The sequence below is a fragment of the Heterocephalus glaber genome, unplaced genomic scaffold (genome assembly GCF_053883595.1).
Source record: "Heterocephalus glaber isolate CG9 unplaced genomic scaffold, H.glaber_assembly_v1.0 deba00001428, whole genome shotgun sequence".
In the NCBI taxonomy this organism is placed as follows: Eukaryota; Metazoa; Chordata; class Mammalia; order Rodentia; family Bathyergidae; genus Heterocephalus; species Heterocephalus glaber.
The window spans coordinates 11,770,961-11,798,930 of record NW_028258293.1 but is presented as its reverse complement, the minus strand read 5'-3'; the positions used below and the strand labels follow the sequence as shown (position 1 = coordinate 11,798,930).

General features: G+C 39.4%; 2 pseudogenes; one reads left to right on the top strand and one right to left on the bottom strand.

Moving 5' to 3' along the window:
* Positions 1–3,435: 3,435 nt before the first annotated feature.
* LOC106009934 (mas-related G protein-coupled receptor member X2-like) lies at positions 3,436–5,998 on the top strand (annotated as a pseudogene).
* Positions 5,999–23,484: 17,486 nt separating this feature from the next.
* Positions 23,485–23,561, bottom strand: LOC147827969 (U4 spliceosomal RNA; annotated as a pseudogene).
* Positions 23,562–27,970: the final 4,409 nt, after the last annotated feature.

Sequence of the window (27,970 nt, the reverse complement as noted above, 5' to 3'; positions counted from 1 at the left end):
TTATTTCCTTTCTTATTCAGTCCCTGGAGAATCAAGAATCAAGAGGCCTTGGTCTAGTATGTTCACACTAAAACATTAAAGCTTGAAATAATGACCACAACAGGATAGTACTATATATTTTACTTATATTCCTAAGAATGTTTTACAGACTGAGTAGCACGAACCATGGGATTTTATTTTCTCACCTGAGGAAACTAAAAATCTGAGATCAAGCAAGACTTGTTCCTTTTGACATCTGTCTCCTTGATTTAAAGGTGATGACTTTACTCTGTCTTCCCTCTGTGTGTCTGTATCATAAACCTTTCTTGTAATTACACCAGACATATTGGATTACAACTTATCCTAGTGACCTATTTTATCCTTATTTCTTCATATATGATGATATCCAAATATCATCATATTCTGAGGGCCTGTGGTTAGGATTTCTACCTTCAGATTTGAAAAAACACAATTCAGTCCATTACAAGATACTTAGAAAGTATTTTCAGAATGGATCAATTCATTGAAGAAATTTTTACTATTAAAAATAGATTGCAATGTAAATACACTTAAAAATAAGTACATTATTTTATGTGTTGCATGAGGGACAAGAAAGGAAGTCATAAGATATCTGAAATGTATAGTATTTATAACTAACAAAGGTAAACTTAAGATGTCATGAAAAGGAGGGAGGAAAAAGAGTATGGTATGTGAAGTAATGGAAGACTGCTTATAATGGAAGACTGTTGTTTCATCTCTCAATGTAAATGATGAAAATAGAAATATAATTTTACTATTCAATATAATAGTAACAGGAATATAAATGAAAAGTATAGGAAGATGGATTTTGGAAAATGAGATTCAGGGAGACTTTCATCTTGTTGTCATTTAGAATTAAGGCCTACACATGGAAGAATTACTAGTAGATAAACACAACATAAACAAAAAAAGTCAAAACAAAGACAACCTTGAGTAGCACTAGGATATACCTCATTCATTCATTTTAAAGCCTCATATCCCCATTTACATTTGATAATATTGCTGAAGTCTAGGATAAGAATTGGTGGTTAAAGACATCAAAATATCAATAACTTACAATGAGATAAACACATAAGGTAGAGTAAGAGAGGTCAGTATGTGAGTGGAAATTGGACAGATGCCCAGAAACATTTTGGTGAGAATTTATGTTTCAAAGTACTCCATTCTTTGACTTGTTCACAGTCCTTGTGTAGGAAATCACAGGACTTAGATAGCTTTTTGATAAGCCTCACTTGTTCACTAGCATTTACTCCAGCTCCTTTATGCATCTCCTGATTTAGAAGACAGAGAAAGGTCCACTTGTGTCACTCAATCCCACAAACATTGTCCCCCTTCACCAGAGATCAGCTTGCTCCCACCAGATACAAGAATGCAAAAAAGGCAAGGATGCACACCACCAGCTATCTTATTTCCAAAATTTGCTATCTTTTGTACAGGTTTACATTATTAAGTTTCCACTTTGGGGTGTTATGTACAGGGCAGCTAGATACATGGAGCTTTCTGCCAGGAAAGGGAGGAGATATAACGCTTTGTGGTGGCAGCCACAAATGTGGGTGTTCTCAGTGGGGTCATCCAGACCATTCTCCATTTTGATCTATCTTTCCACTTCTCTTCTTATTTACAGACATTTAAATTTGGGGTCATGGTAAAAAAAATGCTTCTTTATCCTCAATTTAAATATGAAGATGACCTGTAGGCATTTCATGCAATAGCTGAAATGCTGTAATTCCCAGTTTCATTGGTTTTCTTGCTTTCAAAGTTTTTTTTACTTTTTATACTTGAGAAGTTACCAAAAGGACAAGGTTACCACAAACTGAAATAATTGAGGAGTGCTTTCAATTGATTATTTACAAAGATATAGAGAGTTAAGAAAAACTGACAATGCATGGTAAAGCACTCTAAGGCAAGCAACAGTGAAGTATATCCACCCTCACAATTACAAGCACAAATGTGATGCCTGAAGTGAGAGCATAGCCATTGCTCCAGCTGTAGCAGTAGGAGAGGGTGACCAGGCAGTAAGGAAACACTCCCATTTCTGACTCACAATTTCACACATATAGAGTGACAATTTGAAAATCCAAATCCCCTTCCTTATGCCCTCCAGTCTCCTGGTAGTTTTCCCCCAGTGGCTTCTAAAAATATATGCAGATTAAACACTATTGGGTGGGAATAAGAGAATTTCTAGTTTCCTTTCCTCATCTTCTGTACAACCAAAACTATAGAAGCTCATCACTGTAAGGGATGTCATGATAGATGCAGTTACTCCTGTTACCTCTCTGTACCTCAAGAGGAGGATGCGTCCTCTTTCCAACTAGAGGTCTCTTTTCTAGGTGAGTCTTCAGAATCCAAAGCCATATATGCCTTTGTTAGTCAGGAGAGGGCTTCTGGATTCTAAGAGGTGTTCCTGTCTGGTGTCCACCCAAACCGCCCACCCCTCATTTCACTGGTTTCTTTTTCTTTCATTTCTAGGGTTTATTAATGCTGGATTTCGTTTACAACACAATTTGGATGGCCAACGTGGGTCTAACTTGGAAGTTACTACTTTCTTTTTGCCCTCATCTGTTGGTAATCCATAGTTCTGTGATGCTGAATCTCTGGATCAAAAGAATGGATGCTGAGACAACACTGTTGGATTCAATCCACTGTGTGAGGGTGGGACAAATCACTCATCTTGTGCTCAATTCCATCCTCTAGGAATGGAAATAATAATCTCATCTCTCTTACAAACTCGAGACGATTCAAAGAGACAATATGTCTCAATCTCTTTTTTTTCTTTATTAGAACTAGAGACCTAGGAATAATTCCTCATCACTTTTAAAAAATTAATTTTATTTGTATAATTTAGATATACATAATGATTACATTTATCGCGGGAAATTTGTACCTGTACATAATGTATCTTCATTGTGTTAATAGTCACTCACATATAAGCTGGCCTTCTTTCTCTAGGTAAAATCTGCATAACCTGTCTCTGCCTTCCATGCCCTTCACTTCTATTACCCTCCTAAAGACTCTTCTCACAGAAAAGTTTCCATGTTTCCACACAAAATGAAAATCTCTTTCAACTGAATATTGTAAGTTTCTATTGTACACCTCTCAGCAGATGACTTAGGAGTCTTCCTGTAGACAGAGTCATACTTTAAATAAGTCTTTTCAGGGGCAACTCAACCTCAGCTTCACTTGTTCCTTTCTCCAATATATTTCTGGGCAATTCAGTTTGAAGTCAAATCCTACCCTGATGCTATTCATGACAATGCTTCTACTTGCTCAGCAGAGCCATTTTGTGAACTCACTTAAAAGGCATATCCGTGTTCAACTGTGGTTTGTGCTCATCTTTTTTCCCCTCTAGGAATAGTGGAGAGTTTCTCAACATGGGTCTAACCATCCACAGTGATGTCATAGAAGACAAGTCAATGAACACCTGTGTTCCTGGTCCTGTACTCTATGGGCCCATGAAGATCCTGACCTACCTGGATTCCTTCTCAAAGTTGGTCACATGTAAGCACTTCTTTAAAACACGGTGCTCTCCTCAAAAATAATTATGATGAATGAAATTTTGCTCGTATCATTCCAACTGAGTGGTTAATACCTTTAATCATGTTTACATTTTTCTTTTTCTTTTTCTCCAAATATTCCACTCTCATTGTATTCCTCATCCTTATATTCATTCACCAAAATAACTAATAAGAATACAGTGTGTCATGTACAGCATCAGAACCCTGGGAAACAGAAGTCCTCCTGTATTTACTGGCTGATACACTGAGCCATGTCTAGCCCACCAGCATCAGCCATCATCACAGTGGTACTAGCAAGAGTTTACATTCTCTTCAAGTCTCTAAAACATCTGCCACTTCCTTAAACAATTCTGCTCATGAGCATAGTCTGTTGTATCTCTGTCTTTTTGAAATTTGTTATCTGAGAAAAACTTTCTGACCCAGGACAGAGCAATGACTGGGTTCCCTTCTTATTCTGTTATATCCTACCCTTAACTATTGTCTCCCATTCAAAGAAATTCTGTAGATAGGATTAACCACTGGCAGGAATTGCTTGGGTTAATGTATATGATTAGATTATAGAAAATTCCCCTCTTGGTGGAGGACCTATATTGAAGAATAGACAGCCAAGTGTTCCATAGATGGAAAGTACTGGGTTTGAGACTATCTCCCAGGACTTCCAACCCATAATTACTTAATCTCTGCAAGCCTCTTTTTCTTCCCCTTTAACACAAAGATAATTCCCATATGGGAGGGTTGCTCTGAGAATCAGAGATCATACAGAAGGTGCTCAACCCCTATTTGTGTCCCAGGAGCACCAGTGGAGAGCCTCTGAATTTCTGCAGGACAGAGCCCACACCAGTGAGGCAGAGTGTTCTGGATATGTCCATTGACATGACGACCCTGGCAAGGCCCTCACTGGACCTCATCAGCCTAGCTGGGCTGATGGGAAACACAGTTGTGCTTTGGCTCCTGGGCTTCTGCATGCACAGGAGCACACATCTCAGTCTATGTCCTCAACCTGGCTGCTGCAGACTTCTTCCTCTGTGGCCGCATTACAGATATTGTGACCAGCTTCCTCTACTACTTTCACCTCACTTTGTGGAGTGAGGTGGTCATATTCTTTCACCAGGTCATATTCTCTATGATGATGTGCTCCTACATCACCAGCCTGAGCATGCTCAGTGCCATTAGTGCTGAGAGCTGCCCATCTGTCCAATGGCCCATCTGGTACAGACACCTCTGCCCAAGACACATGTCAGGTGTCATGTGTGCCCTGCTCTAGTCCTTGTCCTTGCTGCTGAGCATCCTAGCACTCATATTCTGTAACTTAGAACTTAAGTTTCCCTATTATTCCTGTTTTACATCTTTCATCACTGCTGCATAGCTGGTCTTTTTATTTGTGGTTCTGTGTGGGTCCAGTCTGGCCTTGCTGTCAGGATGCTCTGTGGCTCCAGGAGGTTGCCTCTGACCATGCTGGGACCATTTAGCTTGCAGTGCTGACCTTCTGTGTAGGTGGCCTGCCTATAGGCATCATGGGTTCTCTGAGGTCATGGATTACAGATGCCAGTGACTCAACTTACAGCAATTTGTTGTTTTTTTTCCTTAAATTCTTTTACTGGTACATTTTAGGTATACAATACATTTACATTCATCACTGGGAACTTGTACCTGTACATGATGCATCTTGGTTCTTATTTTTTCTCCATCCCCTGCACTCCCTTCACCCCCTCCACCCTTCCCTATTTACAAAGACTTTGTTTCCATGTTTTTTCTTTTCTCATATTTTTCCCTTTCCCTTCTTTCCTTTCCCCTGCCCCTCCCACTTCCCCTACCTCTTTGGACCTTTTCTTCCTATTTCACATTATCAATTATTCATTTTAATCCTTATTTACACTTTCAGTTTCTCATAGCAGAGAAACTGTTTGGTATTTACATGTGTGTCCTATTTATTTCACTTAAGATTATGCCCTCAGTGTGCATCCATTTAGCTATAAATGTCTCTAGTTTCTCATTCTTTATGGCTGAGTAGTTCTCCATTTTATTTTTAAAAACCCACATTTTCTTTATTCAGCCTCCAGTTGAAGGGCACTTGGACTGTTTCCAAGCTTTAGCTATTACAAACTGTGCTGCTATAAAAATAGGTGTGCATACATTGCTGTGAAATGATTTTTTAAAATTCTTTTGGGAAGATACCCAGCAGAGGAATAGCTGGGTCAAATGGGACCTCTACCAACTTACTGCAATTTGATTGCTTTCTTCTTATCTGGTAACAACAGCAGCACCAATCCATCAGCTACTTCTTACTTGGGTCCTTTAAGCACAAACAGCAGCAGCAGGAGCTGCAGCAGTCCCTAAAGCTGGTCCTGGAGAAGGCCTTAGAGAATGTAGCTGAGGGAGAGAGAAGTGGACAAAGACTTCCTCAGGATAGTGTGGAGATGTCAGGATCCCTTTCTGGATCTACAAAGGTTCAGTCACACAAGTAGTACCTCTAGAAGACTACAGAGACGATTGTCTAAGGTCAAACCATATGCACATATGCACATTTTGATACATTGATATCAGTAGGTAGAGATGTAGTCCCCCTTTTAATTAAATATTATTGGTGCCTGTTTTAACATTATAACAGAGTTGCATAATTTTAATACAGGTCATATGCTGCCAAAGACTAAATATTTACTACTTTTATTCACATATGTATTATATGTAATCTTAGCACATGTTCTGGCTGAATTGTCTGTTCAAGGCTGTTTTCTGCCTTATCCTGCAACCAGAAAACTACAAGGGAAGACAGAACCAAGGAGCATGAGCTAAAACCCATGAGAACCTCTCCCAGCACCTTTAAGTTTGATGATTTGAGAGGGTTTGTGTGTTTTAAGGGTTGATGATTTGAGGGATGATTTGCAGGAAAATTTATCTCCCTTCTTCATGAAACTAAACACAAACAGGGTCCAATGGTCAAAGAAGTTAAGAGATTAATGACAGGTTGAGCAGCTGCTAGCCCCCCTGATGGCTCATGTCAAGGAGGTGGCCTACAGGGAAGCAACAATATCCATAAGCATATTAGCACCCTTGCACCAACTGTCCATGGGTAAAAACATGTGGCTCTGTTTCTGACCAATAAAGTTTTACCTCCATCTTATCCAAACAAAGGGCTAGAAACCTGGGAAATGAAATTTGCCCTTGAGAAGTTGACACTACAAACCATCACAGTTTAGCCCTTATCAACTGAGTGCCATTCACACCTCTTTAAACCATAGTTAATTCCAAACTAAGACAACACCATAGAGGAGCCTCTGCCTACTGTGCTGTAAATGTACAACAAGCCATTGCTGCAGAGGACTGTAATACTGGTTATGCCCAAAGCAGGCTGCAAAGAATTAACCCCATAATTGGCTTGTTTTGAGAAGAGAGTCTGGCTGAAGCCTACGTGCCCAGGTCAGAGTAACTCAGACCCAAATTCCATTCCCACACCTAAACCTTCAGACTAGAAGGACAATATTCTAATTACAATCACATATTTTGTCTGTTCTGTTCCTAATTTGAGAATGCTTTGTCTTGTCCTTTACGAGCCTTGTTTACATTAATTTCCATAGACGACACACATCACCATTACCCCAATGGATTGCCAATAAAAGTCAGTGCCTGGGTCTGGCCAGGGCCTTTGTTGGTTGCACCAGCATAGGTGGTCCTGGCACCCCATTTTCTCTCTCTTAGTTCTGTCTCTTAGTGTATTCTTTTTCTCAGGCCTGCATTGCTCCGTGGGCAGGTTGGTACTAGAACCTGACTACAGAGGTCTCTGCCACATTGCCCCATACCTTTTGGCCTGGTTGATTCAAACTCAACCCACTTAATATCTGTGTGGATGGAACAGAATGTGGATGGAGAATACCTAACAAGATGCTCATTGTTTCATTTTAAAGTTGGATGAATCTCCAGTGTCTTCTTAGCTCTGTTGAGATCCATTTTACTTTTACATAAGTATCTTGTCACTCTTCAAGGTAAGCAGTTCACATCATTTCTCCTTTCCTGTTACCTTCAGTGATAATCTGGTGAGAAGTTGAATTCTCCCCACACTTCACCTACCTTCCAATCTGGCTGCAAACCCACTTCTCTGCCTTCCCCTCCATATGAGGGAATGGACTCTAATTTTATTCTAAACAATCTTTCAATTGTGTTTTACCCCCCCCCCAACTCAATGCTTTACACAATTACCTTTCACTGATGCATCTTTGCTGTTTGTTTCTCCTTGGAAGATACCAGAGTTTAAAAAAACCCCATGTCTCAATTCCTGGCTACAAACACAACTCAAGTATATTCCCATCCAGTCACAACCTAACTCCTCTTTTCCCTTGAGCGCAGATTTCTTGTGTTGTTTTCTATACTTACTATTTTTATTACATTAATTCTCTCTCTCCCTTTTGTCTTCCATCTTCGCATCATCTAGCAGCTGTTGGATTGATTTCTCATGGTCCCTTACTATCTTTAAGAATTCTGCTTTCATGGTCCTTAACCGCAATCCTGTCTTCTATATCTGATATTCTATCTTCAGATTCTCTTAGTCTGCTCTGCATGCTTTCAATGGAGTTTTTAATCTCCTGAATATCTGTTTGAATCTGTTTCATGTTTTCCATTTCTTTCTTATGCTGGGCATTCATGGCTTCCAGCATGTTTCTGAGCTCATCTATTTTCTTATCTGTTTCTGCTCTAGAGCTTCTAATCATGTCTTTCATTCTGCTCACCATGTCTGTATTTATCTGGGAGATTATTTCTGTTTTGAAATTTTCTAGAGCCTCATGCATCTGCTTTGTTACTTCCTGTGCTATCAGTTCAGGGTGTCCAAGTGGTTGCTTATCAGACTTTTCCACCTCATTTCCCCCAGAATTTCCTTTTTGTGGAGTGGAAGCCTGCGTTTGTGCCTTGCTTAAGTGTCTTCTCATTTTTGTTTTTGGTACTGTCCTTGATTTAATTCCTGGGTTGATATTTCAAGATTGCTTAATGTAGGTATCTTTGTTGCTTGTGTTTAAAACCCTTGTGGAATGATTGCTCTTCAGAGGTGTCTTGTAGATATGGCTTGTGTTTGGGTTTTGAGACTCTAATGACTTTGAAGCTATTATATTTTTCTTATACCAGGAAGGAAAACTAATTAGATCAATCACAACATGTTAGCCCAAATGACATAGTCAGCAATACCATAGTATCAAGCACAGCTTAGAAAATAACAATTTGAAGTAGTTATTAATCTATCACTTTTAACTATGTGAGTTAAATTAAAACCAAGGACCAACCCAACATAAGTTTATAATGAATACACTCTTCAATATAGCATCTTTCCCCTTCGGGGTGGGGAGTGAAAAGGAGTTGGGGAGGGAGGGACAGGTAGAAAGAACGGGTAAGATTAGCGGTGAGGCGAGAAGACACAGAAAGATCACACAAAAGCTAAGAAGTTGTTAAAGGCAAGAGAAAATGGCAGAATGAAAGAACAAAGATGTGAATACAATCACCTAACAGCAACAGGGAGGCTAGAAACCAAATTTACTTTCCTTTAAACCTAATGATAAGAGAAAGAAAAAGAGAAGAAAAGAACAGTAAGGGAGAAATCTGAATTCAGTGCAAAAAGGAATAAATGGGGAGATGAGGAGCAATGTGGGACAGTGAGAGAATGAGTGAGAGAGAAAGAAAAGATAAAAAAGAAAAGAAAGAAAAGTAAAACTTTGAAGAGTAGGAAAAAAGTAAAAGTTAAGAATTAAAAATAAGAAAAATTTTTTTTCTTTTTTGCAAATAGCAATAGAGATTATGGGGCTCCTTCAGGGTATGTCTCTGCTGTCACAGTAGGCAACGTAGGAATCCGTTTGCATATAGGAACGAGTCAATGAGTCTCAGCAAGCCAGCAGCAGACCAAGTACAGTGGTCTGCTGTGCCTTTATTGCAGAGGTTCGCTTTACTTTTCTGCTGAGCTTCAGTTTTCTTCCAGGAGCCTGAGAAGCCCTCTTTCTGCTACTAACTTCTGCTCTATCTTGTGGCGCTCAGGACAAGGGTCTTTCTAATCTCCTGTGCCACTATAGTGTGGGACCAGGTAGCAGAAAAGCCAGAAGGTAGGCGGCGCACGGGGGTGGGGGCGGGGACTGGGGTGGGGGACCGAAAGCAGACCTCACTGTTCCGTGGGCGTGGCCCGGGACTGCCGCAGGAGCTTCAAGCTGCTTGTCTTGTCTCACTGGGCAGCTTCTGCCTTCCATCTTTTTATATTTCCGTGTCCTTATCTTGACTAAAGTGTTAAATTTGTTTCCTTTTTAAAATTTATTTATTTATTTATTTATTTATTTATTTATTTTGGATACTGGGGATCAAACTCAGAACCTTGCACTTGCAAGACAGATGGAGGCACCACTGAGCTACATACCTGGTCCCTTTAAATTTATTTATTTATTTATTTATTTATCATTTTTTTGGTACCGGGGATCGAACTCATGACCTTGTGCTTGCAAGGCAGGCATGGTGCCACTGAGCTAAATCCCCAGTCCTTAAATTTCTTTTTGAAGTAATAATAATAATAGACTAACTGGTTTCAAATAAATTCATTAAATGTATACAATGAAAATTCCCCTTTCTATTTTAGGCTCTCAAACATCCATGCATTCTCTTCAGAAACAAGTTAAGAACTTTTCTAAGTACTTAAAACAGTTTATAATTTAAATAACCTTTTAAAGTGAAAAATAGTTTACTTGAGCTGTAGCATATTGCAGAAGGAAAAAAACATAAGCAATAGGTTTTTAAATTGTAAATATTTGTGCCAAAGAAAATAAGCAAATAATAAAACTGAAGTGGAGGGAGAAATAATAAAATGCTGTGCATTTTGACTATTTATTTAAAGAGATAATTTGATGCATTTAAAAAACTAAATATATACTGTAATATAAAATTACTATAATAGTACTACTAGCTACTATAATAAAGTAATAGCTACTATAATAAAAAAATTAAGAATGGAAAGTATAACAAGTGTTGAACTCTGCAGAATGAAATTGGGAGAGGTATTGACATTGCGTATACTTTGTCATTTGTAGGGAAAGGTTGCAAGTTAAAGCATTACTATTCGCTGAAGAATACATGAATATAAAAGGGAAATTAAGCTATTGTGAGTCTTCCATGACCCTGCAATATTCCATGCCATATTTTATTATTTATTAGAAATTCTGACAATAAAACCTTGCATTGCTTTTTTGCTTCCCTGTCTCCAAAACATACTTTCTTGTGCAGGCTACTTACAGTAATTACTGACATGGCTAGATTGCAAATAACAGTTCCAAAAGAATAGTTGCTCATTCTCAGGGAGGGACACTTAATGTGCTAGGATGGGAGAGGCTGATAAGTGAGTGAAAAGCGGGCAGATGCGAAGAAACACATCCGAGGAGGATTGTCTCTCAAATAGCTGTTGTCTCTGAAGTTCTCCTAGTTCCTGTACAGAAATGACAGGGCTATCCAGCATGGTAATCAGCTTCCTTCAGTCCCTGGCTTTCACTCCATTTCTGTGGCCATTTTCCAATTTAGAGGACAGATAGGGAAGGGTCCTCTGGTGTCACTCAAATTCAGAATCACTATTCCAAAGGAGGTGTGTATATACATCAATTTCACAGGATTAATGTATTTATTATCATTGTGGCTTATATTTAAGTATCCCCTCAAACCTCATGCTTTTTCAGAGGTGACTCAATCTACAGTGTGTGATTAATTCATGCTAGGGGTAGGCCAAGGGCACTAAGATTAAGGGAATGAGTGCTACCTACCCTAAGTAGTCTGAATAAGATAAAAGGGGTGCAAAGACACTGTTAATGTCTCTTGTTGCTACCACCACGAACTGTTGACCTTCTGCCATGTGCCACCATGCCTTAGAACCAACTGATTATGTACTGAAACCTCTGCAAACTGTGAGCTAAAGAAACCCTTTGCCCTTTAACTTTGGGTGCTCTGTATTTTGTCTCAGCAATAAGAGAAAAGTAACTAACACAGAAATTTGGTACTGGGAGTGGGGCCATTGCTGTGCCATTACCAGGCCATATGGCTCAAGGGCTTTTGGAACTGGCTTGTGGGAAGGGGAAGAATTAGGAAAGATTTGGAGACGTCAGCTGAAAATGTACAGCTGGAATGCCTTAGGTTATACTATGAGGGAGATTCTGGGGTATAGAATCTGAGGGATAGGGCCAAGGTCAGAGCTCAGAATACCAAAAAGCTGGTAAAGACCAGGCTCAGGAGGTTTCTACTAGTAAAAAAGACTGCATTGGCTGTTGGACTCCAGATGATGCATGTTGTGGCTTGTAAGAAAGTTTGTCTGCATTTTTCTCTTGTCCAGAGATTGTGTGAGACAGAAATTAAGGGCAGCAGACTACTTAATCTAGAAGAAAAAATTTCAAGGTAGTCTAATGTTGAGGTGGTGGCATGGATACTCTCAGGGGCTTTTAGCCAGATCCATGTTGAGAATCAAGAGGAAAAGGCCCAGCAGAATGATTTGAAATGTTTTGAGTTTGGTCCCAGTGAAGCTGCAGTAAAACTGTAGACTGCAAAGATAGAGCAGAGGAGATTTTGATGGCTGAGAAGGGACAGGAGAATAGAAAAGATAGCCTGAGGGCATGACAAGAAGTAGAAGGGTTCCATCCTTTGAAGCCTCAAAAGTGAAAAAATTTGCTTTGAGAAGAAAGCCCCAGAGCACCATGTTCCAGAATGACAGTGGACTAGAGAATGTTTCTCAGAATTGGACCCAGAGTGCTCAGTGATCGCACTCGACCTGTACACCCAAGGGAGAGGGAAGGATAGCTACTGCTCCAGCTGGCAGACGACCTTGGCAACATCCGCATGGTGCTGGTATCAGGTGCATGCAGAATGGAAGAGTTGGGGGTCAGGATGCCTCCCATCAAGATTTCAGAAGAAGGCCTGGGAGGTCAGGCAGGGTGGCCCAGAGGGCAGTGTGTGACGCTGTGGGTGTGAAGCTGAAGGTGAAGTGGAGACCCCAGAAGTCTGGAGAAGGCAGGAGCACAGATCATCTGAGGAAAACAGCGAGGAGGGAGCAGAGCCAGACCAAGAGAGAAGCTGTGGGAGCTATAATGACCAGGAGGGCCATAGGGGCAGAGCCACCCAAACCCTTTGGAGTTCACGACTTTCCAGAGATTCCCCAAGTTGCTGGAGCCAGAACTATGAGATTTAATGTTTGTCCTGCTGGGCTGTGGACTTAGCTTCGGTGTCATTCCTTTGTGTCCCCCATTTGTAACTTTTGGAATGGAAAAGTCTGTCTTGTGCCATTGAATGACGGAAGTGCTTTCATCTGTACAGGGCTCACAGCTAAGAGTTTGCCTTCGATCTCAGAGGAGACTTTGGACTTGGACTCTTCAGCAGTGCTGAAACTGTTAGGGCTTCGGCAACTCTTGGAGATGAGTGCTTTCTTATATACAAGGGTGTGCATGCGTCTTGCGGGGGGCGGGGTCGGGGGAAGAATGTTGTGGCTTGTGTTTAGGTGTTGCCCAGAGCCTCGTGCTTCTACTGAGGTGATTCAATCTAGGGAGTCTGATTGACTTACGGGGGGGACAGGCCCGAGGGCACTAGGATTAAGGGCATGAGTGCTACCCGCCCTAAGTAGTCTGAATAAGATAAAAGGGGCAGAAAGACACTGTTAAGGTCTCTTGCTATTTTTCTGTCTTCCAGCCCCATGAACTGTTGCCTATTTGCCATGTGCCACCATGTCTTGGAGCCAGCTGATGATAGACCGAAACCTCTACAAACAGGGAGCTAAATAAACTCTTTCCCCTTTAACTTTGGGTGCTGTGTATTTTGTCTTAGCAATGAGAGAAAAGTAACTAACACAATTATGTACTGAAAACCCATACTAACAAATTTATTTTTTTAAATAAATTGAAATAAAAATTTAGAGATATAAGTAAAAGAAAAGGGTATTCTTCAAAACTAGACAGCTCTGTACCTCCAATAATAGAATGAAATGGGGCAAGGTAGGTGCACACACCAACTATTTACTTCTAGTTGCAGTCTTTGGTATAAATGTACATTTCTCTGCTTCTACCTTTGTGTGCTACAAGAGGGAAACACAGGAAATTCCTTCTTCTGTAAAGTGGGTTCTGCCAAGCTTGACTGTGAGAATGTCCAAGAAATATTAAGGTTCTTCTCCTTTTGATCTATCTCCCCACATTCTCCCTTTTATTCCTGTTGCTTTAGGGGAAATGCTGCATCTTATATTATTTAAGGAGCAAGCTGACATGTACTTGTTGCATCCCAGAACTGCACTGTTCAAAACTTGGGTTTCACTGTAATTGTTTTGCAAAATTATTCTATTTCTTGTATCTCCAAGTATCTAGGGGAAGAAAGGAGATGCCCAATACTAGAATCCTTGAGGAGTACTTTCAGATGAGACTATTTACAAAGATGGGCAGGGTGGAACAGTTAAAGGCCAACAGAGAAGCATTATTTACATGCCTCACCATAAGAGGACAAGAAAAGGAACAGTTAAAAGGGAGAGTGTAGCTGCAGTTGTAGACGGAGTGGGTGAGCAGAAAGAGAGAGAGACGCTGTCACCTGCCAACACAGAGCCCTGTAGACAGAGTTCTACAATAAGAAAACTCTTAACTGGGTTCTTTTTGCCCTTTTGGCTCATGACTGCTCTCTTTCAATGACTCAAGTGCAGCAGAGATCAAATAGGAAAATGCCTCACAGAAGTCTCCCTCCTGGGATGCCAATGGGAGAGGGAATGATGACATTAAAATCTCCTGGCAAATGAGATGATGCTTCAAATCTCCTTATGTCTTTTACTTCCTGAGATTTTCTTTATGTAAATGTCACTAGATCATTTCTCATCTCATCTCATCCTCATCATAGTTTTCTTCCTTTCTTTTTTGTTGTGATTTCAACTTCTGTCTCTAATGTCACATTTAAATAGCAATCACTCACAATTATCAAAAATACATTATACATCCAGCACCTGCCTCGAAAGTGCAAGGTCCTGAGTTTGATGCCTGGTACCAAAAAAACCCCAAACACACACACACACACACACACACAAAACATTATACATGAAATATTATTTTAAAAAGTAAAACATATTACTTTTGGTTGATGTGAAAGTTTTGATGCTCTAACAGTAAACCAGTAAAATAATGACTTAGATAAGAAAAGAAGTTAGACATTACTTGGAACCACTTTCAAAATTTCTGCTCCTAAACCTGTAGTCCCACACAGCTCTCAGATAGGCACTTTCCAGACTGGGAGAGAGGAAATGGGAATGAGAGGTGCACTCCTTCTATTAATCCTGAGATCCAGGAATTTATCAGATCACTCTGCTTCCATCCCATGTGGCAGTGCCTAAGCACACAATGCCATCCAACATCAAGGGAAGCTGGGAAACTGGGTATTTTTCTGATAAATACTCTCAGAATTGTTATATAATGGAAATTGTGATTTGGGGACACATCTCTATCTATTGTACCTAAATGTCAGACTCTAGGTTTACTTAAAGATATTTTCGGGGACTTCTCAGAAATTTAAAAAAACGCATTGCAGAACAGTAGGAAATTCTTAGGGCTTCCAGAGACCACAGTCTGTTATAGGGCCTGCTCTCTATGGTGTGGTCACAGGACTTTATTTTACTGATACATGTTTTTAACATGTAATGAATAAATTCACTGGGATGCACAGGTAGGTACACATATTCTATTTTAAGTCTTGTGACTTTCCTTCCCTTTTATTCCGCTCCTCTCTCCCTATATCCCTAGATCCTCTTATCATCTTGAAGAAATCTGCCTCTCTACTTTCTATTATCTATCTTTGACTTTACTCTTCAAATTATATATACTTTGGATATCTCATGTAAGAGAAAACATGCAATATTTAACCTACTGTATCTGGTTTATTTTACTTAGCATTATGATCTCAAGATGCACTCATTTTCTTTTTCTTTTGGTACCGGGGATTGCACTTGGGACCTTGCACTTGTGAGGCAGGCGGCAGAACCACTGAGCTAAATCCCTGGCCCTGCACTCATTTTCTTACAAGTGAGTCCAATTTATCCTGTATCCCTGGGTAATATCTCATTGTATCTAAATACAATGTTTGCTTTATCCATTCATCTGTTAAGGCACATATAGGCCAGTTCTAAGATACAGCTATTCTGAGTTGTGCTACTATAAACATGGGTATGCATGTATCACTGTAGTATTATGTCTGTAATTCTTTTGGGAAAATATTCAAAAGGGGTGTAGCTGGGTCAAATGTAATTTCTACTTTTAGTTTATTTGAGGAATCTCCCTACTAATTTCCATATTTGTTGCAGTACTTTACATTCCTACCAACAATGTAGAAGTGTTTCTTTTCCCCCAACAACCTTGTCAATATTTGTTGTTTTTTGAGTTCTTGATGATAACCATTTTTTCTGAAGTAATAAGAAATTTTGTTTGGTTTTGATTTGTGTTTCTCTAAAGGACAAAGAAATTGAACATTTTTTCATGTACTTTTGGCTATTTGTACTTCCTTTGGGAAGCATCTATTCATTTTTGTGGCCTATGCTTTCATTGGGTCTTTTATTTGAAGGGGGTCTAATTTTTTCAGTTCTTTTAATATTCTAGATATTACTCATCTGCCTCAGTAGTAGCTGCCAAGTTTTTCCCCTTCTCCAGGTTGTCTCTTCACTTTGGTGATTGTTTCCTTTGCTTTCCAGAATCTTTCTAACTTGATATAATCCCATTTGTTTCTTCTTGGTGATATTTCTTTTGCAATCAGTGTTCATTTCAGAAAGTCCTTACGTATGTCTACCTCTTCAAGAGACTTACCTGTTTTACTGTTATACTGTTAATCTGTTTCCTGTTATACTGTTTCTCTTTTAGTATCTAGGACTTTGATTAATTTTATTTTAGTACATAGTAAGTCATATGAATCTAGATTCATTTTTGTGCATCTGGATAACCAGTTTTTCCAGCAGATTTTTTAAAAAGGCTACCATTTTTAAGAATATTGGTGTTACAAATGACAGACTCACTGAGAGAGAAATTAGGGAAACAATTCCTTTTACAATAGCATCTAAAAAATGAAATATCTAGGAATCAATCTAACGAAGGAAGCAAAAGACCTCTACACTGAAAACTACAGCACCCTGAAAAAAGAGATCTAAGAGGATACAAGAAAATGGAAAGACATCCCTTGCTCCTGGGTAGAAAGAATCAATATAGTGAAAATGGCCATACTTCCAAAACTACTATATAGATTCAATGCAATGCCAATTGAAATTCCAACAATGTACTTCACAGAACTAGAGAAAACAATCCAAAAATTCATTTGGAACCATAAGAGACCTAGAATAGCTAAAGCAACTCTAAGCAACAGAGACCTGGCTGGGGGTATTACAATCCCCAACTTGAAACTATACTATAAAGCTACTGTGATAAAATCAGCATGGTACTGGCAAAGGAACAGACCTGAGGATCAGTGGAATAGATTAGAAGATCTAGAAACAACTCCAGATATGCTGAGCCACCTCATCTTTGACAAAGGAGAGAACCACCATCATTGGAGGAAAGATAGCCTATTTAATAAATGGTGTTGGAAAAACTGGATTTCAACCTCCCAAAGATTAAAACTAGACCCATACCTATCACCATGCACTAAACTAAGATCGAAGTGGATTAAAGATCTAAATATTAAGACAGAAACACTAAACTTGGTGGAAGATAAGTTAGGTAGAACTCTTGAAGACATTGGCATAGGAAAACACTTCATGAACAAAACCTCAGCAGCATGGGAACTAGCAGAAATAATCAACAACTGGGATCTCATCTTATTAAAAAGCTTCTGCACTGCAAAAGAAACTACCAACAGAGCTAACAGACAACCTACAATATGGGAAAAAAATTTTAGCAGCTGTACCTCAGACAAAGGACTACTATCTAGAATATATAAAGAATTGAAAAAAATCAGACCCCTCAAATTCAAAGACCCAATTCAAAAATGGGCATCTGAAATGAACAGCCATTTCTCAGACAAAGAAGTAAAAGGATCAAACAAATATATGAAAAAATGTTCAACCTCACTTGTCATTCCAGAGATGCAGATGAAAACAACCCTGAGATTCCACCTCGCTCCAGAAAGAATGGCTGCTATCATGAAATCAACCAATAGCAAATGTTGGCAGTGCTGTGGGGAGAAAGGAACCCTTCTCCTTTGCTGGTGGGAGTGCAGACTGGTGCAACCACTGTGGAAGTCAGTACGGAGAAACCTCAAAAAACTAGGACTAGAGGTTCCATTTGACCCAGCTATTCCCCTGCTGGGTATCTTCCCAAAAGAATTAAAAGAATCATACCACAGTGATATATGTGCACCCATGTTCATAGCGGCACAGTTTGTAATAGCTAAAGCTTGGAAGCAGCCCAAGTGCCCATCAACTGGAAATTGGATAAAGAAAATGTGGTGTTTTTTATAAAATGGAGTACTACTCAGCCATAAAGAATGAAAAACTAGAGTCATTTATAGCTAAATGGATGCATATCAAGGCCATACTCTTAAGTGAAATAAATAGGACACACATGTGTAAATACCAAATAGTTTGTCTAGTGTGAGAAACTGATAGTGTAAACAAGAGTTAAAATGATTAAAATGAATAACTGATAATTTGAAATAGGTAAAAAGGTCCAAAGACAAAGGAGTGAAGGGAGGGGAAGGGGAAAGGAAAAGAGGGAAAGGAAAAACTATGAGAAAAGAAAAAAATGGAAATAAAATCTATGTAAATAGGGAAGGGTGGAGGGGGTGAAGGGTGCACAGGTAATGGGGAATAAAATAGGAACCAAGATCCATCATGTACAGGTACAAACACCCAATGATAAATGTAAATGAATTGTATACCTAAAATGTACCAATAAAATTTTAAAAAAAGAATATTTGTGTTAGATCTTCTCTAAAGTTCTGGTACAATTCTGCAATAAATACAATTATTAAATTCTGCAATAAATGACGTCCTGGATATTCTTTGTTGTGAGAATTTTTCTTATTGCCTCTATGTTATTGCCTATTATTGGTCTATTAAGAGTTTTATATGTTCTTGTTTTAATTTTGGTAATTTATACTTGTCTGGGAATTTCTCCATTTCTCCTAGGTTCTCCAGTGTTTTGGGAATAAAAGTTTTTTCAGTAGCTTATTATAATCACCTGCATTTTGGTGGTGTTTGTGTGATTTCACCTTTTTTATTTCAAATTGCATTGATTTATGATATTTTCTTTTTTTTTTCTAAGCTTCGCTGAACATTTCTCAATCTTCTTTATGCTTTCAAGGAATCCACTCTTTTATTCATTGATCCTACATATTTATTTTTATTTTCTCCGTTTTATTAATTTCCCATTACATTCTCTTTCCTTCTGTTAATGTCAGACTTGAATTGCTCTTGTCTTTCTAGGATCTTATGATACATCATTGGGTTACTTACTATTTGGGATCACTCTATTCTTTTAATATATAAACTTTACTCTTAGAACTGCTTTCATTCTGTCCCATGTGGTTTGGAGGTTATGCTCCCCTTGTTATGTTCTTTTTGGAACATTTTTATTTCTCTCTTGATTTATTCTGTGATCCACTGATTTTCAATAATGTATCTGTTAACCTTCACATGTTTGTATAACTTCTATGATTTCTTCTGGCACTCATTTCTAGCTTCATCTCACTATGATCCCTAGGCACAGAAGCGTGAAGCACTATTTCCAACTGAGCATTAAACACATAGTGGGAAAGCAGTCACTTGAAAGAGTGTCTTCATATATGGAGCTGCAGCAGGAAGAAGCAGGAGGATGGCTGGCCCAGGAAGTTGGAGACGCACTTCCTTTGGCAACTCACAGCCTCATATGCAGGCAGGATGGAAATACCCAAATCTTTCTTCTCTTGCCTTCTAGTCACATAGTGGTGCCTCAAAGTGCCTCAACTGAACAAGATATTAGGAAGGAAAAGTCTCAGCAGGGAGTTCATGAATGCCACACCCTTGAGATTCCAAACAAGGTAGAGAAAGACACAATGAAAATCATCATGTCTGATGAAGTCCAATCCTTACATCTGGTTTTCTATGGACTTGCCTTTTCTATGTATGTTATTTTTGAGTCATTTTTCATCTCATCTCCATTAGTTTTGTTTTTCTATTTGTATGTCCTTTCTTTGGTGTTGCTTTGAAGGAGCATTCACTATGTTGATCAAAATGCCTTGAAAATGGAATATAATTAGAAAGGAGAATAGTACTCCTTATTGCTTAGAGTATAATTTTTCTTGCTCAAATAGATGACTGGTAAAATTATTATTTAACAAGAAGTGTTATAAGCCTTGACTGGAGGTTCCAAGGCATCAGCTTTCAGGAATTCTTAAAACTTGTTGCACCCCAAATCTTGATGGAACTTCTTTCCTTTGGTCCTTCACAGCTCCCTATCATGTCAGTATCACAGCCTTTGTGGAAGAGGACAGATTGAATGTAGGAGGATTATATTGTACACTCAACAGCACAGTGCCAATAACTGAGATCCAACTTTAAGCCATCGTAACACTGTGTACCTAAATGAGCAAAGCCATATTCAATCCTCAGTTCTGCCAGGTGTGTTGGCACATGGCTGTAATCCCAGGGCTCAGGACAATGAGTCAGAAGGATCAGTGTGAGTTCAAAGCCAGCCTGGACTGCACAGTGAATTCCAAGCCAGCCTGAATTAAATAGCTAGACCCTGTCCGCACCCCCCGGAAAAACTAAAATTCTCAGTTAAAAGGCATTTTCATGGTCAATTTCAGTTATTTGAACACATATAAATAATTCTTCATATACAGTGATAGCAAGCAAAAAATATAATTATAATGAAATTTTCTTCATACCATGGATTTATGTTGTAATTCTTTTCAATTATTTACATTTTAATTTTACATTTAACCCAAGTTATTCTTTATGGTAAATATCCTCATTCATTTCTCCATTCATTGAAATATTCAGAATATAATGTGCCACATAGAAAGCTAACCCCTCAACATGTAAAATGTGCTCTTTTTTTCAAGAGAGATGTGACACTGAGTCATTTCTAGCTCAGCAGGCCCAGCCATCATTGAACTGTCTTAGGAAGAGTTTGTATTCCTCTCATGGCTCTAAATGAGGCCTCCCTTTCTTCTGTAGACATGGGGATGTAATGACCAATTTTGTGTCTTTATGAATTCCTGTGTCTGAGAGACAAATTGTGCCCAGAATAGTGCTGCAGCTACATCTCTAGCCCATTAAATGGTGCTGTTTGGACCATGGACTATTCCCATGATATTTAGAGGAAATGAATTGTAAGATGGGAGGCTTAGGCTATAGAGTCACCCAGTATTGCATTTATATCCATATTAAGGGGCTTTTGAGATCTTTATACATTATTAATAACCGTAGTCATCTGTTCACAAATATTTATAGTAGGGACAATAATTTCCACAGAGCAAGGTGGTCCTGATAATGAATGACCATATAGAAAGCACTCAAATCTTATTTGTGTTTTCAGGGAAAAAAGTGGAGCATTTGTGAGCTTGAATCCAATCTTTCAGAGGACAGAAGTCTCACCAATGGATTGGAGTGCCCTGTCCTCTTATCCAATCTGTCACAAAACCTTTATCTTGAAGTCACAGAATCTCAATGTTTCCCTTGTTGGTCTGGCAGGGTACACTGCCTTACTCTGTCTCTTGGGTTTCTCCATGTACAGCAATACTATCTAAATCTAAATCTTCAACCTAACAGTGGCCAACTACTTCTTCCTGTCCTGAAACATTATTGGTTCCCTGTTGGATGTTACCAACATCTTTCAATAGTTCTCTGTGCCTGTCTATGCATCTAAAGATATGTGACAATCATTGCCCCCAGTACAGGCCTGAGCATTCTCAGCTCCATTAGCACTGAGCAACACCTGTTCCTCTGGTTCTCTGTCTAGTACTGGTACCACCTGAGACAGACTGGAAAAATCTTTTTGTATGCCTAAGGCCCTGGGATAGAGTTTTCAAAGTGCATAGTTTTTAAAAACCTGTTTAAAGAAATTGTGGTGTCATTGATATATTTCAGTGGCACAAGCCTGTAAGAAGTATTAATAACAACCAAGTATGGCAGAGCTCAAAGATACCTCTGATGACCAAGGTGGAGTCTTTCTTTGTGTCCCATTCTGCTTCCTGATATCTCTAGGACTTTCTGTGGACACTTGTCTCCACATTTATCATCTTCAGGAATGATTCACAGAGCTCTCTGGAAAACCAGCTGTAAATGCTACTGCCATTGTCTAATAAAGCCAAAAAAACAAGTAAATGATGACATTAGCACAGCTGTTTACAGGGAATGGGACAAATGAGATCAGATTCAGATAACAAGAAAATGCATTAAAATCTTGTAGTCTGAATGCAGAGTAAAAGGAACCATGGGAGTATGAAGTACAGGTCACAGAGGAAGAGGAGCAGCACCATGACCAGGATGGTCACATACAACCATGTTGGTGACATCTGTTGTGTGACACAGCATCTTGACTTGCAGGATCAGGCTGGACCAAGATAATCACCCAAGCAATTTTGATAAAAATCAACATTTTCCACTAATCACTATTAAAAGAAAAATGCAGAATCAGGACAACAGATTAGGACCTTTCTAGGATGCTCAGGAGAAACTGAATGGTCCAGAACAGGACACATGTGATGTCTCTCAACCTAAGAAATGTTCTACCTTGCAAAAATGGTCATATCTGCAACTCTGCACACAATAATGGAAGAAAAGTAAGGGTATGTACAATATTATAAGATTTCCAGCTAAAGTATTTGCTCTGAATTCATACCACAGTCTTTCCACTCTTGGAAAGGAAGACATGGTGTTTCCATCAGTAAAAGGCAGGAGATAGAAGCTACTTTCCTCCAAATGAGTATAAGCAAATGGCACTGTGCGGTTCTAATTGGGATCAATGTGACCTCCTTTCCCTCTTCTGGTCCATCTCAACATGTTCTCCTCTACATTGTAACTATTCAAATCTTTGTCATGGGAGAATTCTGTTTTAATGGTCATTTAAGATGCAAGGTAACATGATAGCATTGCTCCCCACAATAAGATGCAACAAACACATCATTATATTATTAACTATCAAAATTCTTCTCCTTTGCATATTTCAGAAGGTTTCAGAAAGAAAATTTGACACAAGTGGGAATAGTGAATAATGGAGGAGTGAGTATTGTTTTAACTGAATATTTAAAAGATGGGTAGAATTAGGCAAATGGGATAATGTAGGGTCATGCACCTATAAGATTCAATAGTGATACACTATTTCCAGCTCTAGACTTAAAAGGATAAAGAAAAAATCAGTCAACAGAGAGTGTGGTCATACATAAAATTGTAGCAGTAGGAGAGGATGACTAGGCAGATCAGAAGCACTGCCATTGTCAACACATACTGTTCTAAGAAGACTAAGGTGATGAAAATATCCAAATCCTTCTCTTGTCCATCAGTCTTCATACTGTGTTTTCCTGTGGCTTACTTCAATCAGAAACAAGAAGAGGATCCCAGTAAGGAAGGTCAGGAAAGGCACACACTTGGGGTGCCAAACAGGGTAAAGAAGGACAGCAGGAGTATCTGCATGACCAATGGAGACCATTTCTACTTCCTGTTGATTTTTGTCCTTCCTGGAATTTCTTCAAACAAAATATCAGTAAATCATTTCTATCTCATTTCCAGCACTGTCATTCTTTCCTTGTTTACAACTTCTTTCTTTGATGTTATTGTTGTGGTGCATTCACCTTGCTGATCAAACATACTGTAAGAATGGACTGCAATTTAAAAAGTAAAAACATACTTTATTGGCGAGAGTGTACATTTGGCTACTCAAGGAGAGAATCTTTAAAATAAAGGCCTAAGTGGGAAGTGTTTTAGAACTTCTCTGGAGACTCCAAGGTATCACACTGATTCCTCAAAGTTGATGCTCCCCAAACCCTGCAGGGGTACCTTCCAATTAGCAATAATTGCACCTCGGACACACCTCATTGGCTACAATACTGACACTGCACAAAGCGGGAGGGGCACCTTCATCCTTGTAGTCCTGTATTATTCCCAGCCACATTAGCATTTTACCCTGAGGGAAGCAGGGAAGGGAAAGGGGAGTGTATTCCCCATTAATTCTGTGACTCAGGAAGTAGTTACATCACTCTGCTCTATTTTCACTGATCAATGCCTAGACACATGGAGCCATCCAGTGTCAATGAACTGGAAAGTGCCATTCTTTTATCTAGTTTGAAATTCAGGAAATTACTATATGACAGAATTGGAGAATGGATATTTGGAGGCTCTTTTCCAGCCCTTGATTTTTCCCCCAGTTGGTGCTCAGAATAACATATGTTTAGAAGTGCACATCAACAAGAAACAGAACTGTCAGAATGCTTCACCCAGGGATTCAAGAGGCCCAGAGATGGGATCAGCTGTGTCCTGATGATGACCTCTTAGGAAAATCCCTTTATCATTTTGAGGCTCAGTTTTTCCTCATGTTAAATGAAAACACTACACTAAATGATCTTAAAGAAACATAAGGTTAATTATTTTGGAAATGTGGTGAACAAAACAGGGACAAACTATGCTTTATGGAACTTTCCTGTTTGATGAGGATGATGCCACATCCTGAAAACAAATGTACAAACTATTAGGTGTCTTGAGTGGGGATGGCAGAACTTCTATGGCCTCCCATTTCCTGTTCAAAACACCAAAGCCTGTGGGAGTTCTTTCTCTAAGGGAGCTCAAGAGGATGCATTCCCTTCTGGATGCTGCTGTACAGGCCCAGAGGAGCAGGCACCCTCTTTCCACTTGTGCAGTGTATTTGTTCAGCGGAGACCTCAGGATTCTGAAGTCATGCCTGTCTTTTGAGACAAAGGGGGGCCTCTGAATTTTCCTGTTGATAATTGAGTTCTACTCTATTGTTTCTTGTGCTCAATTTGGTTGGCCTTTCTCTGGTTTCTAAAGTGTTATGTTAGATTTTGTTTTCATCCACAATTTTTATTGCTATCTTTTCTTTACCTTGGGAATTGCTTCTATGGTTTTTCCTCATCTACATGTAGTTGATGCACAGTGGTGGTGGAAACAAAAGGCTCATCAAAAACTTGTACCCTATGGCAGCTTTTCTGTGTTTGTATCCACACTGTGTGATACTAGCAACAGTTTTCCTTTTTATTCACTAATTCCATTTTCTAGTCACAGCTTCCTCTCACACAGAAGCTTTCATCTGCAAACACACTACTGTCTCCCAGTAGAGAGCTTGCTGTAGATTTATATTGTAAACACCACTTTGTACTTTTCCATAGGGCTTCACCTGCAAAGTCCACTCTTCCGTGGTAATCAGACCTCACCCTCACTCCTCCTCTATGCCACTGACCAATTCAGCTCACACAAACATCCCATCCCCACTCTGCACCAAAATGCATCCAGGTGGCCAGAAACCCCACAGTGAGTCTTCATTCTAAAGATGCTTCTGTGGTCAAGGCCTACTATTTGGCACACACAGGTAATTCTTCTAAATACACACAGCTGCCCTCAAAAAGGACTGTGAATGAGAATTTCTTCATCACATTAAATATATGTGTTCTGAAGTCTTACCATGTTTTTCTTTTCCACTAGACAAATTTATCATGAATTTGCTTATTCATTTTCTTATTCTTTAAATAAATACTGAGAACAGAGGGTTCTGTTCTAAAAGTTAGGCACATGTGGTACAAAGTGCGTTTGTGCCTCCATTGAGCTGACACACTGAGCCATGTCTAGCCCTTCAGGGTCAGCCGTGCTCCTGGTGTGAATACTGGTTCCCCAGCTTTGGAGAGCTTCGTTAGCCTTTCTAAACCTCTGTTACCATCCTCTGTGTCAAAGAAAGAGTAATTACCAGATAGCAGTGAAGTTCTGAGGTCCAGAGGCCAAACAACAAGAAAAAACTCTTCCTTATCTCCCTGGGGCATCAGTGGAGGATTTCAGAGCATGAATTGAAGGGTAACAGCTCAGAAGCTGACCTCACACCAATGAATGGAAGGGACGTGGTCCTGCCTGGAATTTTCAACGTAGAAACCATGATTATCATTTTTTTTCAAAATGATTCTGTATAAATCTAGGTATAATCAGAGAAATTCTATATTCATAAATTAGAAGTATGTATATATAATTGAGGTAAAAACTTCATTTTAATTTCTAATTTACTCATGAAAGGCTATTATCTGTCTGTCTGATGCTTGTGACTGATGTGTACAGGACAAAACTGAACCAAGGAAAATGTGATAAAACCTGTTAGAACTAGCTAGTACCCATAGCAGCCTCTCTGATTTCCTGTGGATAAGAGTATTTTGTAGGGGAAGTTGGCTCCCTTCATCACGCATGGGGCAGAAGTCAGAGAAGCTGAGGAAACAGCCAAAGGAAGGAGAGCAAAGTAAAGGCCAAATTCTGTCTTGTGACAGTCACGTAGCTATCTGGGAAGCAGCAACATGCACAAGCATCACAGCATCCTTCCACCAACCTGCAACAAGGCTGCTGTTTGGTTTCCAGTCCCCATATTGTGATGCCCACCTTAACGAGAAACTTATAAGAAAAAGAAATCTGAGAAACATAGTTGTAGTCCTTTTCCTGTCACTGGGACAAAATACCTTTCACCTATAACTGAAACAGAGAGGCATTTTGGCTCAAAGTTTCAATAAACCCAGTCCATCCTCAGGTGGCTTCAAGGCAGAAATTACACAGCAGAATGTCATGGTGGGGGACAGCTGCACACCACATGGCAGCCAGAAAGCAGGAGAAAGGAGGAGATAATGATGAGAAAACACCCTTCCAAGTCAATCCATCACTGACCTGCCCCACCTCTGAATACTGGACTTTAGGGGAATATTTTGTGTCTAAACCCACCAATATTTCAGTCTAGTCAAGTTTACACTTTCAAGCCATTACTCTATCCCTTGTCACGATGAGTTCCATTGACACATCTTTAAACCATAGAACCCTCACTTGAAAGGCACATCAATGGTCACTCCAGTTATTTAGGCACACCTAAGTAATTCTAAATATTCACAGAGCAGTCCAGAAAAGAAATAAGATAATAGATTTTTTTCTCTCATTTTACTTGAGTGTCGTAATTCTTTAAATTGTGTTTCATTTTTATTTTTCCATTTCATCCAAATCTTCTCCAACCACGATGCTGAGCACTCAGGCTTTCATTCACTGAAGGAATCTGTAGATACGTGGAGTTAGATGATGGGGAAATAGAAGTGCTCTTGTCTTTGCAGGCTGACACACCGAAGCATTTTTTGCCTGTGGGCACAGCCACTCTCACACTTACCTTTTCAAGCAAGATGCCATGTCCTCCTCCGGCCCACAAGGTATGGTCTTCTCTCTCTTACATGGACAGCAACCCTTAGTCAAACATGGTCTGAGACATTTGTCTTTTTAAAATACTACACTGGGGAGAAAATTCCTGGCCCAGGACTAGGAAATGTCTGGGTCCAGAGTTGTTTCCTCTTCTCTCAGATTCATTCTCAGACTATTAGCTTCCTTATTCAGAAAAATCTGAAGACATAAGAGCTGGCTGGATTTGGGGTTGGGGGGTCATAGGGTACGACTGAACCACAGAATATTCCCATTTCAAAAGAGTTCAGATGTTGCAGTAGAGTGAGACTAGTAGTTAGAATCAGTGAGAACTGGGCTTCAGACAAGATTGCAGGACTTCTGGCCTTTGTAATGACTTCATCTCCACAAGCCTCTGCTTTCTCTTCAGTCACACAATGACTCTTTCTATGTTTATAAGAGATTCTAAAATGAATTCTCATTGAAATGTTAAATGCAATGACATCAAATTAGGTAACCAGTCCACCTAAGTGAGCGAGGTTGTGCATCACTGTATTTCAAATATGATTATTTTCATAACCAATATGCTCCTGTCCTACACTCAGAGACTTGTTTTCTCATCTCCCCCTTCAGGATAATCTGGCACAACAGATGTACAGTTGAGTTAGAAGGGACTACTGTACAGCCATACTCATCTCTTAAACTCTATGATCACAAGAAGATATTTTTGGCAGCTCCTCAAAAGTAGGGAAAGCTGGGGCAGAGAGCAATGGAAAAGACTGAAACAGTGCTCCAGGAGACCAGGGGCAGGACAATACCTCATCATCGTGGGATCTTGTTTTTTTAAAATTTTTTTTACAGGCATATGCATATATGTACACACAAATATACTTAAATGGAGGTGCACACACTGTGTTAGAATACAAACAAATCAAAGGTCATATTTAAAAAGGCTGTAACATATAACAAAGGCCTAGAACCAGCTCTTGGGTGGGAGCTGGGGAAAGGAGGGGGTATGAGGAGTGTCATTCGGAGACTATGTACACAATTTGTGATGGGCAGGGAAGGAAGGCATCAGTGTAAAGTCACTCCACAATACTGGCCCACAGGAAAGAATGATGCA